The 15,942-nt window shown below is 37.9% G+C and overlaps 1 long non-coding RNA gene across 4 annotated transcripts; it reads left to right on the plus strand.

Moving 5' to 3' along the window:
• Positions 1–6,641: 6,641 nt before the first annotated feature.
• LOC104910500 lies at positions 6,642–13,386 on the plus strand. Of its 4 annotated transcripts, none has more exons than XR_793113.2 (4): positions 6,642–6,721; positions 8,902–9,103; positions 10,250–10,473; positions 12,922–13,386. It is a non-coding gene; the product is annotated as an uncharacterized LOC104910500 (long non-coding RNA). The 4 variants fall into 4 exon arrangements; XR_002113819.1 differs by lacking the exon at positions 12,922–13,386 and adding an exon at positions 11,681–11,758; XR_002113822.1 differs by lacking the exon at positions 12,922–13,386 and having other exon boundaries at positions 10,220–10,872.
• The last annotated feature ends 2,556 nt before the right edge of the window (positions 13,387–15,942 follow it).

A 15,942-nucleotide genomic window follows, 5' to 3' on the forward strand; every position in this document is an offset into this window, starting at 1 on the left:
ACTTAGTCTTACCTACCTTTGACCCAGTGTCTCACACTGTACTGCAAACAATGCTCTGGAGCGCAGCAGTGCAACCAACGTTACATGTAAAACAGCCAGTTTTATATCCTGGCTTCAGAAGAGGCAAACTCTTTGCTTTTGGATCTGACTATTATCTGCTGGCCTGTGGAGGCAGTTAAGTAAAAAATAACTGTTAGGGAAATTAAGATGTATTGCTTTGCCACAAGCTTCCATTATCACATCTAATTATTGTGAGAATCCTCCTTCAGTTCTCAAGTGTAATTTTTTCACTTATACAGCTTGTCATAATAGCTGCCATCAACTACAACTACAGATCTTTCAAATTTCCCAAATGGCACTTGAACTTTTTTGAGACAAGTTTTGCAGTGACATACCCATTGCACTTCCCTGTCAAAATTAGAACAAAATTTGACTTCAAGTTCTTTTCTTTTCTTTTTTTTTTTCTTTTTTTCTCTCTTTGCTGAAACTGCATGTATTTAAATGCTTTATGCTATTGTTAGGGTAGGAAATTTTAATATTCAGTCTAAGTGAGGAAGCCAACGAAGGAAATTTACTTGTTTTAACATGTATTATTTAATTGTTTTACTGTATATTCTTTATTGTCTACTACTCTCACTTTTTGAGTTCCTTTCATAACTTTCATCTTACCACAACAGAGAACTGTAAAGCTGTAAATGTAGGTGCAAATTATGGGTGCTTTGCAGTGTTTTAATAAAGAATATTTTCTTTTACCAATTGAGTTCTGTTAATGAGGCAGTACCCTTCACAGATATTCCTTACTTACCCCAATGAATCATATGCTTATCTATAAAAAGTTCCATCATGAGTCACACTTCACACATAATAAACAAGTTCTTTTTTTCTGATCTATTAATTATTTCTTTGATATGTTCAACTCCTAATATAAAGCTACATGAATTTGCACCTATACCGTTAAAAGTCAACATGAAATCCTAGAGCCATAAAATAAGAAACGTGAAACGTGGGGATTTGCATGGATGTTAGCTACTTAAATCTGAGTGCCGGTCAGCTGCTTCGTTTGATAATTGCTTTACTGTAATACAGAATCTTTGTATTTGGTAGTAAGTTTTTGTTTGAGGTTAAGTAAAAATCAAGTTTCGTTTTCAAGAGTCAAACCCATAACTTATATTTAGTTCCTGATCCAAACTTAGCTAAAAGAGCCTGATTGCAGAAACAATATTAATCAACTATTCCCTATTAGTCACTTACTTGATATACTGGCAGACTTCTGAAACTACTTGTCTGATTTGTAGTCAGTTTTAGATGACCAGTGCCGCTTTCTACTTTGCCTTTGAAAACAGAAGCCAGGATCAAAAGAATCAAAAGAAAATTTCAGAAAACTTTGCTGTGGATTTTCCTTAAAGATTAAAAAGAGTTATACAGATATCTGATATCCTCAGGTGTGATCAGCAAGCCTGAGCTTCTCTGGCGATATCTCTCTGGATTTGTCAGATTAACTCAGCAGGTTGATTACACGCATGGTTCTTTGTTTTATACTTAGCTCTTGCACATATACTGAATGTCTCCTAAAAACACAGTTTCCCAGGAACTTAGATAAGTAAATAGCTCTTGATACAAGAGAGACTTGTTACTTAAGGGATGGGCAGTCACAACAGAGCAAACCAGACGCGTTAAAGATCAGCTCCACAAGGAACTCTGAGGTTTATAATTCCCTGGTCATTGCAGGAGAGTTAGACTAGATGGCCTCCAGAGGCCCCTTCCAACTCTAAGGATTCTATTATTCTATATCTTCCGTACAATTTCAACAGAGCTGCTCTGACTATTGCAGGAAAAAAAAAAGTTTATATAAAAAGATACCTAGAGGTAATGTATTTTTTTTGTGGCAGTGGACTGTTATTGCAGGAGTGTTCTGTCTTCACAGTGGTTCCAAGAAGGTAAAACACTGTCACAGATGGTCTGGTCGCAGATTCTTACTCTCTCAGCCAGTCCTCGGTCCTTAGATACGGTAACAAATTTGCTGAAAACCAATGCAAGCTTTCCTACAGAAGCAATGTGACACCATAATCCCATAGATTCTTTCCAGTCATGTCTGTAAGAACTGCGTAAGAACTGCTTAAGCCTGACATTTTCCAGAGAAACCTAAAAGGCAGTTCCTGTACCACGGCTCTATTATCTGTTACATGTTTTTAATATTTTATCATATCAGGTCACCAGCTTGGCTTTGTCGCACTCATGGTACATATTTCTGTATAAGCTTCTGTAAATTCTGCCTTTAGAACACTGCACTAAACAGTATAATAAGAATGCTTCTGGATGGCATCACTTGGTCTGTCTAAAGAACTAATACCTTTTGTAAAGCATTTTGCCAAATGATTATTTTTATGGGGTTAAATGCTACTTTCATTATATATAATCTAGTCATATTTGAATAGTTGCAAGTGAAAAAGCTAGTTCTACTCAATCTGTAATGTATATCCTCAATAAACCATTTATACAATTCAAGCAAAAGTGGAAATCAACTCTGGCATTTTAACTGCTCAACTTTTAAATAAACATGGGTTAGATTTTGGTTTTCATTGTTTCTTTACCTCACAGAACAGGTATACTAACATGCTTCAGCTGTCTAGCTGGCTCTGAAATTACCATCAGCTGATCTCAGTTAGGGAACATATGTAGTAAGAGTCAAGAGTGCTGCTGAACTTTTATGGTAATGCTTAAAAATTTCCTGTGCTCAAGTAAACTCTTACAGGTACATTTTTAAATATTTGGTTGTTGATTTGATACTTGAAATGAAGCTAGTTTTCCAGGGTCACTGTGGAGGAATCATTGCAATGTTACTGAGCACTGAGTGTAGATTTGAGGAAGAATTTAAGGTGAGTCGTAGCTGTTGGTGTAAAGATAAATGAGTAACTGCCTGCTATCTTCTGACACATTGATAAAAAATGAATAATAAGCCCCAGGGACCTCCCTTGTCCTTGCAACCCTAAACTGCCCCCTAACTTCAGCAGCAGCAGATTCTGAACTCCTTACCTTGCCTTATTTTCTTATTTACAATTAGTGTATAAGCAATCTGCATTAATGACAGAAGACCAATGTAACAGAGTTTACACGCAGTATACATTAACAGTATTCTCAGATGATCTTCCAATAAATACATTTATTCTCTTTTTCTATCCCTCAAGCCTGCTATGCAATTAGGCAGTGTAATTAAAGACAGCAATAGCAGGAAAAAATTTTGGAGTGTATATAATTAAATGTGAATGACTCAAACATATTACTGCTAACATGCTAAAGTGTTTCTGTAACAGTGTTTTTTTTTTGTTTGTTTTTTTTTTGTAATCTCTAGTAAATTTCCTAGTAATCCATGAGGTAATGTAGCTTGTCTCAGATCACCGAATGTTAGCATTCTTCTGCTGGGAGTTGCTCAGTACTTATTCTCAAGCTCTGTCATCAGTTCCCACGTGGGCACAGAAACACACTCAGGGATGTTTAGAAGTTTAAAATACGCTTAAGTGGAAACCAGTAAGTGCACAGGCTTCTTTACCAGGTAACTTTAAGCCTCCTTTAAAAAAAAAAAACAAAAAACATTATATGGTGAATAAATTACTTCTTGTGATCAGTGGCAAACTTCCTAAGCTGCAGGAAAACGATCAAAGTTTAAAAAAAAGTCTTAAGCTAATGGTATTTTTAGATATTTGTCACACAGTATGAAGGATTTCATAAGTTTGACCCTTTGGAGTCCCTGTCACCCTTCCATCTATGCAAACTTTCAACCTAGTTTTTCAGTTCACAAAAAAACATTTTTCTCCTCTGTTTTACTTGGCTTGAATTTAAATTGGAACTTCTCTTTCCCATACTGTTCTTCAAAATAACTGAGAGTGATACCAACAGTTTCCTTAATGGATGACAGAGTTAGCAGTAAAGGACTATGACTTGCTAATTACTGGTCAGTAATCTCCTCGTAATGAGAATGCTAATTCATTATTATGCTCTTCAAAAATGAAAATGCATTTATAATGCATTTGGTTGGATGGTAACAGCCAGAGGGTTGTTTTCCATGGCTCTATGATCAGGTGGAGGCCAGTGACAAGCGGTGCCCCCCAGGGGTTTGTGTTGAGTCTAGTACACTATAACATCTTAATCAGTGACATAGATAATGAGATAAAGGGCTTTCTTGGCACATTTGCAGACAACACCAAGCTGAGAAGTGCAGGTGATACAACAGAGGGAAGGGATGCCATTCAGAGGGACCTGGCCAGGCTTGAAAAGTGGGTCCACGTAAATCAAATCAGGTTCAACAAGGCCAAGCACAAGGTGTTGCATAGGGTTGGGGAAATCCCAGGTACATTTACAAACACAGAACTCCTTGAGACCAACCCTGCTGAGAAGAGCTTCAGGGTGCTGGTAGATAAAAATGTTAACATGAGCCAGCAGTATGCACTTGCAGCCCAGAAAGTCAGCAGCATCCTGGGCTGCATCAAAACAGTGATAGCCAACAGAGCAAGGGAGGTCTCTACTTTGCCCTTGTGAAGGCTCATCTGCAATATTGCATCCAGGTCTGGGGTACCCAGCACAAGAAAGATGTGGAGCATTTAGAACAGATCCAGAGGAGGGCCACAAAAATGATTAGAGGGCTGGAGCACCTCTTCTACAAAGTCAGGTTGAGGAAGCTTAGTTTGTTCAGACTGGAGAAGGCTCCAGGGAGACCTTTTATTATGGCCTTTCAATACTCTAAAAGAACTTATACACACTTCCAGTATTCAAAAAGAGCTTATCCACAGGAGGGAAATCACCTTTTTACATAACTAGACTGCAACAGGACATGGGGCCAACGTTTTAAACTAAAGGAGAGGAGATTTATACTAGATGTCAGGGAGAAGTTTTTCAGTGAGAAGGTGGTAAGGCACTGGTACAGGATGCCAAAGAAGTTGTGGATGTCCCATCCCTAGAGGTGTTCAAAGCCAGCCTGGATGAGGCCCAGCGCAACCTGATCTATTGCCTGATTTAGTGATTAGCAGCCCTTCAACGGGGTCTAAGAGAGGTGCAGCCAGGATCCACCCCTTCTGATCACACAGCTGAATTGCCTTCAGCTGTGCTGCCAGGGTTGACTGGGTCCTTTCCCCATGTTCTCAATCAGTGGTTCAGACTGTGACTCAACAGGTACCACACAAGGAGCAAGCACAACACAGTTTTCATTGCAGCACATCCAGCCAGACCCTGCAGAAGAGGGCACCCTGTACAACAACAACTCACAAAATCTATTTATCAACAGTTAAATAGATTTCAAATCAAGCCACTTATATGTTCCAAACATCTAACAGAAAAGCAGGCTTTGTGTGGTTACGTGTTTATAAAATAAACAACTCTGATGAAAAGTATTGATGTAGTTCATACAGAAGTCTTACAGAAAGCGTACCAGGATTAGGAAAGAGTGAAAGACCTCACTTTACTTTAGCCTAAGTGGTCTGTTTCATTCTGATGAAAAGAGTGTTTCCCCTAAGATAAAAAATATAAACGAAAGGAAATTGAATTGGCAGCTCTGGACCATGGCTTGTATATATGTCAGTATGGTGCAAAGGTACTACACTGGGCAGAAGAAAACAACATTGAGTGGCAATTCCACCTGCCATATAGGGGCAGGCCTCATTACTGTATTCTTAAGGCTGCGCTGAAGACAAACTCTCAGTCCCTGCAGGGCTGGACAAAAAGGCTCTGTGAAACCCTGCAGGACCTGAATGGAAGGCCTCGAGATGGCAGACCCAGAGCCCTGAAAATGCTACAGACAACATGGGCCTCCCTGCTGAGGATCCAAATTACGGGCACTGATAATCAGTTAAGACACCAGTATTTTGCACTGGAGGGCAGACCTTCCCCTCCTGGTACCTCTGAAACATCTGTACTACTCTCTATGAGTCTTTGAGTCTCTAGGATCATCGGAAGGAGCAAAATGCCATTGAAATATTCTAGTGTTGCTGTGAGGTCAAGCACAACACCTGGTGATGGCCTGTGTGAGACTGATGGAACATTAAATGGACCTGCACCAAACAACTGCATGCCTCCAGTAACACCAAGTAATGGCCACTAGAAGAACACAACCTTCAACCGTGAATCGACTGTCAAACATCTTATAGAATCACTAAAGTTGGAAAACACCCACAGGATCACCCAGTCCAACCCTCCACTGACTACCAATAGCTCTCACTAAACCATGTCCCTCAACATAACGTCCAAATGTTCCTTGAACACCTCCAGGATTGGCGAGTCCACCACCTCCCTGGACAGCCTATTCCAGTGCCTGACCATTCTTTCAGAAAAGTAGTATGTATATAATATGTACATTATATAATATATATGTTTTATATAATATATATTATACCAACCTTCATCATAATGAGCAATTGTACAAGCATCATGGTGCATCAGATCTTTATATTAGTAAGGTTCACCCTTCAACCAGCTCAGTCATTGGCTCACACTGGGAAGGGTTGGAGTTTATGGTAACTGTTGAATCATAGCCTGAACCACTGAGCACCTGGGGAAAGGACCCAGTCAGCCTGGGAACACAGGTGAAGGCAATTCAGCTGTGTGACTGGAACAGGTGGAGCCTGAGTTTACTTCTCTTAAACCTTATTTGAGGGCTGACTGCCATTGCGAAGGGATTTTTTCCCTGGAGATCCCTTCCTTGTGCAGTCTTTCCTGGGAGCCTAGATCTTTGGAGGTGAGTGAGCGCTTTTCTTTTGTAACTCTGTTCCTCTCCTGTATCACCTTTTCACTGCATTGATCTTTCCAATTGTAACACTCAGGAAAGAAGGATCTGACTGGATGTTCACTGAACAGCACTCTCCTCAACACTGAGACTCAACTTTTTGGCACTGTTGTGGATATCATATACTTCCACTACTACAGCAAAACTAATCTTACCCGATATTTCTTGCTATAACCATTAGTGGACTTGGGCCATCAGCTAGCTATATCAGGAAATGCTCTCGGACTTGCATGAATCTACAATTCATACAATTTATCATGCCTGTACATCAGTATCAATTGTGGTTACAACCTTTTTAATTTACCTAGTATAGAGTAATATAAAATCTTGACAGGACGGCTATAATCCATAGTTCTCAAGCTGGAAAGATAGGAAGCCAGACCTGTGGTAATGTGTGTACAGTTCCCAAGCAAGCATTTTATTATATATTTATCTCTGAATACAAAAGCAACCTAATTACTTTTATGCGCTGACTCAGATGTTTAATACCAAGTATATGTTGAACAAGTTGGCAGAACTGCAACCATAATGCTGTGCACTGTGCAAGACTGATCCCAAGGGGCATTTCATCTCAGGAAAACTGATTACTGGCCATACTGCAAGGTCAGCTGCTAACTACTGTCACATTTTCAGCATCAGCCAGTTGCGCTAAATATATTGAAAAGCCCTTAGCATAAATCTTTGTGTTTAAATCGAGTAATTTGTTGAAACTGACGAGACAGAAGTACTATAAAGTTCGAGCCAAATCGTACCGTTATAATTCACATACAGATTCCAGTGACTTCATTTCTGCTGACTGCAGGGTAGCAACGTGCTTCTATCTGAAAACAGGATTTGGCTCTATGACAACTTAAAAACAGAAAGAAGCATTTCAAACAGTTGGTAGATAAATACTTTGTACCAAAGGCCTTTCTTTTAAAAAAAAAAATGACTCATCACTCTCTATTTAGATGGTACTTTCTCAAATCAAGTCAGTCTTAGGAAAACTAGAAAATCAAGCATTTGTATTAAAACACTTTTCTTCTTCAAAAATGAGACTAATTCTGTGACCTACAAAATTGTTTTCAACTGTGTAGGAATTAATTATATTTACAGAACACTTACTAAATTTATCCTTACATTCTGATAGCAGAAAGTCTGTCAGAGGAATTGAGACACTGTAGTGACTATTTGAATGTTTTATATATTACAGATGAGATGACATTTAGAAGATCACATCTGATTATTAACTACAGTTTACACTCATTAGTATGATTATACACAAATTAATAACTAAAGAAGGGGCCAGACCATATGTTTGAGCAATGGTTAATCAATTTCCATAATTTAAAATGTTAGCAAACTCCCCAGTGTTGTTTAGACTTGCTACAGGGTAGCTTTTCCACACGATTCATTTAACAGCATGGGCTGAGGACTGCTCCCAGTGATCAGTCTGTATGTGGTCATCTTCTGGTGTTAAGAGAGTTTAGATGCATGGGCATAAGTATATCTCAGGGCCAGAGAAAATTCTGTGGTCTGCTAAGAATCACAGAAACACAGAATAACTTCATTTGGAAGGAACCTTTGGTACACTCCTGCTCCAAAGTAAAGCTAACTTCACAGTAAGATCAGGTTGCTCAAAGTCTTGTTCACATGAGCTTTGAGTACCTTCAGTGTTGGAGACTCTGTAGCATCTCTTGCCTACTGCTTTAGAGTTTGATTGCCCTCATGTTATTTTTTTTTTTCTTTTATTACTCAGAATTTGTTGCATTTTCTGTTGTCTCACCAACCTTGGCGGTACACACTATGAAAATTTTAGCTTCATCTTCCCTACACATCCATACACTTCCATACAATTCCATAAGATAATAAAGACAACTACACACCTCCCTTTATCATCTTATTCACCAGCTACGCATCAACATATTTCTCAAGTATCCCAGATAGGTTGCACCCTGCCATATTACTCTTCCATCATATACTGGTGCTGCAGAGAACCAGAGCCTGAAACATTAAGATTATTCCAGATGATTAGAGAGGGCCTTTACCATCGTTTTTACTGGACAAAAGCCTAGCATGGCATGCACAAATTGGCAACCTCACTGATCCTGACACATAAACTGTCAGCTGTCCCTGTGCTCATTCCTTTGCAGAGCTGCTCCTCTGTATGTTGTAACAACCACCCTTCCTGATCTCCCAGCCTGGCTTTCCTAAAAGGACATTACCATCCCCTGCGGCATTCCTGTGATGTGAGCTATCCTTCTTCATCTCTAACTTCAATAGCATCTGTGCACAAACCTCCAACTCGACGTATTTGTTTCCCATGAGGAGTGGACCTGTGTACAGGCACTTGAGGTGAGACAGACATAAAAGCTCTGCATTTTTCACCTGCCACAAAGCTATGTCCTATCTTACGGAACCTTGTATCCTTTGGTGGCAGGACAGAAAACACCAGTGGGACTCCAAAGCCCCACAGTCACTCCTAATATTTCCATTATCTTTCTTTGAACATTATTGGTGATCACATAGGTGAGCAACCAAAGGCAATTGTTCCCAAGTCATAGTCTTGGCAATTTCAATGCAACAACCTCAGCTCTAGCCTGTGGCTAGCACCAGACTTCTTGATATTCCTAGTGTAGGGGTAAATTGACTCATATAAACAGAGTAGCATGTATTCATGTTAGCAATCTGTTAACTCTGGTCTAGGATATTCTTCTAGCTGTTTTATACAAAGTCGCTCCAACATTAGACTGGATATCAGAAGCAATATAGTAACGTTTGTACTGAGACTAATCCAATAGGGATTTTAATGCACAAATTCCATAATGAAAAGCAGTGGGTATTAATCCAAGCAGACTTTTCCACTAATGCGTTTTAGCTATTCCTGGTATTCAGTTTCCACCATTTATTCATAACTCTGGCAATTCTACTAGAATACACAGTACAGCTATAACCATCAGCTGAGCCAACAGTATTCACTGTGACTAGAAACTGAAGAGCTTCCTTCTGCTACCAGATGGCACAGTTTCTGTCTCATGACACAGAAATGAACTTAGTGTTTAATGTTAATTTTTTAAAAAAGCACATTACCCCCATCCTAAATTCTGTTTTCTATCTGTTTTTTTTTAGCATAGATGGTACTTGTGACAACCCATTTTATAATTAATCCTGACATCTTTGATGTTCTGTCTCTACACAGAGAAGTGCTGCTTGCTTGCTATATTGATATTTCACATCCCACCGAGTTCAGAACAGAGGTGGTTCTGCTGCATTGCTTGAATGCTAAGCTTTAAGAAATGACAAGGTGAACATAAGACTTTGATTAGGTGGATCCATTTTTAGGACATGATTTATATATAACATTTGCATCAGATTAGTACAAAGAAGTCCTGTCCCATTAAAATCTGCAGTATTTTTTAAAAGTAGTGCATTAAAAGAGTAAATTATTGATAAATTAACATTATGTTCTAGGTAACTGAATGTTAGCTTTCTTATAACCAGAACAAGATTACATCTCAGGACCTTACCGCAAATGAGGCTGTAAATATCTGAAAACTGGAGGATTTATTTGTGCTCTCTTCTACCTCTGCAATCTTCGTCTACACAAGTGTGACAAAAGAGTAAGATATGGCAACCTTGTTTGGCAAAGAGGACCAAGTAAGATGCAGAACCAGATTCCTTTGCTTTACACCAGACGAGAATTTTAACAGCAGCTGAGCTGTCAGGTACGATGAGAAGTTTCAAAAACTTCCATGATTTACTATCTAACACAAAAGAAAATTACATTGACTGTATTACAACAAAGATCACTAAATTATTTTATAATCACAGTTCTGCTGTAGTAGTCAAACCTTTTTGGAAGATGAGAGAGGTTTAATTTTATTCATTTGAAGCTAGCTTATTTGTTGATGCTGTACACTAATCAGGTAGGATAGGTATATAGAATTCAGCTCTAATTATAATCTTTGTTTATTTAAATGATACTGAAGTAATGTTTATTTAAATGATACTGTCATTATGTAGCTAATAGGATCAGTGCTTTTATAGAAACTCAGTGCCTTTATTAAGACCAGGAAATCTAATAGCTTAATGTGAAATATAAAATGTTCCTAAATAATGTTAAAGGTCGTGTCCCGTATATTTTACATATATATATATTTTAGGAAAAAAATTGCTCATGTGCAAAAGCAGCACCACAACAGTAGTATACACTAATCAACCTGCCTTGAAAAAAATATAATTGGGCTTTTTGGTTTATTTACTTAATTTTATGTCATGACATAAAATCCATGTGGGATCTTCAATTTCTAAGTGGGCGAAGTTAATTTCAAACCTCCAATAATCATAAATAATCATGTATATGCTGTTAATTACTGTCCTATCTCTTTATCAGTAAGAGATATGAATGGGAATGGGTGAATGGGATGGGGTTCAACGAGGCCAAGTGCCAGCTTCTGCACTTGGATGAGCTGCTACAAGATATGGTTTAGTAGCTTGGTGGGTAGTAATGGCAATAGGAGGACAGCTGGACTAGATGATCTTGTAGGTCTTTTCCAACCTTGTGATTCCATGATTCTATGATTCTGTATTAGCAAATGGCAATTATAAGCAGACTTCCTGACAGTAACTGCAAGCAAAACCAGACTGAGCATATCCACTTGTTGTCTAAATTTACAAAGGTCACTCTGAAAGTAATGCCTCCTATTTATTTGCATGGAAACTAGAATAGATGCAAAGAGTACAATAACACTAATTGATAGAACAAATTATCAGCTACAAAACACTATTTTTCACACTATTAGCTATGTATTTGCACTAGCAATAAGCAAAAGACAGCATGCCATGCTCATAAAAATCTGCACTAGTGGATCCAGCCCACTGTCATCACTGCTGAAACACATCACCCACCCCTCACTGTACTCACTTTCACAGCTTGGTCTACATCAACATCCAGCAAACATCAGTGAATGTCAGCGGGTGCCATTTTGTCTGCATGGAGGAATTCAATGCCACACGTTGGCTTCATCTGCACTTCTATGTCAGCCACCATTCTGTCAGACTGCCCCTCTGCACAGCAACAAAATGTAATGGAATACTGGCAGGAAGGCTCAACATCTACTGCCATGCCACCGACATCCACCTCTATTGTCATAAGCCAACAAAATAAAGTAGGAGACATTACATTTGGAGCAGCCTTTATATTTTTGTACGTAGGGTTTTTTTTTAGTTTTTCAAGACATTTTCTCATATTGTACCTTTATATCAACTAGCAGACTGAACAAGCTATGTAAAGATGGAAACTCCAGAAAAAGACCTTGCTGCAAATATTTCTTTCAGAGATGCATACCTCGTATTGCTGTCCCAAAAGCACAAGAGTGCACCACCCACATTGCAGCTCTTCTCGTGTGCCAGGGCTTGGAGAATAGAGAATAATTATCCTTTTTTCTTTCCAATCATTTTGAGTAATTGACATCTTCGTGTGCAATTGTAAACAGCAGGATCTGTCCCATACTGTAGGATACTGGGTTCTTTCATTCAGTAATACAGTGTTTGTGATCTGGGATGAACTGATTAGATGACCTTCTGTAAACTACTGCCTATGGACATATCATAATTTTACTTATTACGTAAGTAAGAAACATGGCTAAAATCCTGGGTCTCTTCTTCATATTACAGGACCAAAAAATGTCATAAATCTACTGAATTTGACAGCACTGATTCTGTGGTACAGTGCAAAGCAAAAGCAACACCTTCTAGACTTGCGTGATGGTTTTGGTTTACTGATGAGAAGACAAGAAAATTTTGTTTGGCTCCAGCTCTCTCATAAATTAATAAGCTGGTTGCCATACAAAAGTAAGATTTGATTTTTGGAAGTAAAGATCTCTGCAAATCATTTGCCAAATGGATACATGTACACAATGAGTCACATTGTGAATGTTGAACACTGAAACTGCGTGTTGTCGTTGCAAGAGATTCTTCTAGTAATATGTACTGAATAATGATTTAAGTGCACCACAGCATAGAAACATCTTGCATGTGTCCTCCTGCTGCATCCAGGAGAGGATACAAAAGCCCAGCTCTGGGATGTGAAAACAAAAAGATACAATCAGGCTGTTTTGTATTGAAATTACAACAATTGTCATTCATAACCTGCCATTTTTAATTTATTCTAGAAACTTCACTGGAAAGAGGAGAATTTCAGTTTACTGAATGCTCAGAATATTCCAATCTCTGTGATGTGTCTGAGAAATGCTCCTCATTTCAAAGTGCCTATATTCTCTTTAAGACTGAAGAAGAATGAGGAAACGTTTTCAGTTCTTCAGTTTGCTCAGTATCAACTTTACATTATGAGCTGAACGAACAGAGATCTACAGAATCACTAGCCATAGAGAACTAGATGCTTTAAAAAAATTGCAGTATTAAAGATATAAATAGGTATGTTTTTAATATATAGAATGATATACTCTCACTGAACACTTGAAAAAAAATTCTTGGAAACAGACTTACGTGTGTTTTCCTGAAGTGTGAAGTGCTAGGAAATAAAACAAACAGAAATTCTGATCATCCTATGCATTGAAAGTAGCCTAGCCAGCCTAGCCATGGGTTGTTATATTCCATATTTTCTGAGAATGAGTACATTAAGATTCTGAAGTGCTCAAATGTGGTAAAAGAAACTGCAGAGTACCAAAGGGAGAAAAAGAAAGGAAAACATGAAAAGATACCCAGAGAAACACAGAGCGAAAAGAGAAAAATATCAAAAACAGCTAGCAAAAAATTAACTCCACCTAGTAGGAAATACTCAGACATAAGAATTTACCTCAAATAGTCAATAAAGGAAAAAAAAGTAGCTAAGAGGCTTCTTCCGGAGGAGCAATCCAGAAACTTACTCTAACCTTTACCTTACTTAGGGAAGACTTCCCATTAAATAAATTGCTCAGTATGTTTTTCACAACAAATCCAGACACTAGGTATAAATTAGAAAAGATTCTACTTGTAAAGACAGTTCTTCAGGAGACAGGTTTCAGCAACTTTCTGAAATTACTGAATTTCCTTAGCTTTGTGAACCCCAAAAAAGTCAGTTGAATACATACAGAATTGTTTTATAAATTCCTGTATATCAGTTTTTACGTTCTGCAATTTCTAGCCATTCTTATTATCCAGCTTTTTTCAACAAGGCTCTACTTGCACTTATATCACACTAGGTTGCAATGATTTCTTCCTAAAGTATGGCAAATGGTTTCCGCAAACATTTCTGAATCTGTGCTAAGCTGCTGAACTCTTTTGTGTTAATCCATAAAAGAAAAGAATGAACGTTCCTAACAGGTTTTCAGAATCAAACCATACCAAAATAAGCAAAACATAATGTGTTCACAACAAATTAGTTTAGCCAGTGAACTATTGTCCCTCATGAGCAGAAATTTGAATGAATATAAAGAAAAATAGTTTTATTTAAACATACTTGAACATAATGGTGCCATCAATTTTTTAGTGGACTCTACATTACTGTCCATGGGGAAATCTGTTAAAATATTAATAGCAGGATGTGTCCCATTAGGAAAACACATAATGTGTTCTATTTTAAATAGAGAATTAATAAAGATTTGTTTGAGTAGGACGTAGGAATAACTGTAAGCTTTATTTCAGTGCATCGCTGGAACACATAAGGATAACTGAACTATTGACTTCCATTCTTTTCTCCTCATACATATGCATTATAGAAAAAAAAAAAGGAACAGTCTGAGCTGGAATGTTTCTATTAATATATTATACTTGTCTTACATAAGAAAAACTGCACTCCTTAAATTCACTGAAGTACTCAAATGTGTCAATTTTCTCCTTAAATTTTTGCTGTCTTTTCATCCAGGTTTGCCAGAATAGCAGATGCTTCCATTATTCTGAAGGAAAGGAAAAACTTCCATTTTTCACTCAGTTTTTTGTTGAGGCTTTACAGAATGCATAACAGACATTAATATAATATTTGTCCTTCCTGCTTGCACAGAAATTATTGATGACCTTTTATTACTAGATAATACTTTCCAAAAGCTCAAAATGGGAAGAGAATTCAGCACTGGCAGCCATTAAAATATCTTTGGTATTTTTAATGTGATATTCTTCTCTCATTTTACATCCTCCCCTCCCAGAAAAAGTAATCCTTCCTCTATTTCTTACCTCTTCTGTGGGAAAGAGAGAGAAGCACTTCGTTAGAAGTAGAGAAAAATGAAGCCTGTCAAGCCAGCACATTCCTCAGGACTCAACAGTTCAAACTGACAATCTCAGCTGTGTTTTCTGTAAATAGTATTTTGGGCAATTTATCACCATCTAGCCAATGATCTTGAATATTGATGATCAAATCCTTTCCGTTCAACAGATTAAATCAAGGAGTAGTTGATGTAAACCATTGTTACTTATTTTAGCTAAAATAGCAATATATGAAGACAAGCTGACAATGACAAGATTTTGGATGAAGCCAGTTTTTAGCTTTCCTTTTTGGCAGGACATTGATTAGGAGTTCATAGCTCCTTTGATCTCCCAGAAGGGATGAAAATCTGGCAAGGCTGTCACAGCTGCCAAACCTTATTTGATGCTGGGAACAACTTCTTTTGAGTCCACTATGCAAGGCAATTAGAATTAAAACAACTTGGAAACGTGTGGCACCTGAACAAATACCAAATTAGCTCATTAAAATTGACACGATGATGATAAGTAACCATTAAACTAATCATATCTGACTCATCTATCAAATAAAGAGGAAGTGAACATTCCTGAATCCTTGAAATCTAAAACTCGTTTCTACCTCTTGTGTCTGCTGTTTTTTTTGTTGTTGTTTGTTTGTTTGTTTTTAAGACCCACGTTGTTTAAGTTTAGCTAGTACACAGTGGTTTCATTCTGGTGACTTCACTATCAGCAAGGCTAGGTTTACAGCCTTGAACCTGGCAGATGAATAAGTGTTAGCTGAATGTGACTTCCTTTGGAACTAAAACCAGCAAACTCAAACAGTGTCACTGAGTGGGGCCAATTGTCATTCCCACTGATGGAGATACATTAGCATCTGCTGGCAAGATCTGGCAAGATATTCCCTTCTTTTACAAAATAAGTCAATAAGTGTTAGATCCTGAGGGTTCTCCTCTGGCAGCTGTCTCACAGGAAGCAGTTTTCTACATCTCTGCTTTTGTGTCTTTTTCAATTTTTTTTTT

The sequence above is a fragment of the Meleagris gallopavo genome, chromosome 4, assembly GCF_000146605.3.
Source record: "Meleagris gallopavo isolate NT-WF06-2002-E0010 breed Aviagen turkey brand Nicholas breeding stock chromosome 4, Turkey_5.1, whole genome shotgun sequence".
NCBI classification, from domain to species: domain Eukaryota; kingdom Metazoa; phylum Chordata; class Aves; order Galliformes; family Phasianidae; genus Meleagris; species Meleagris gallopavo.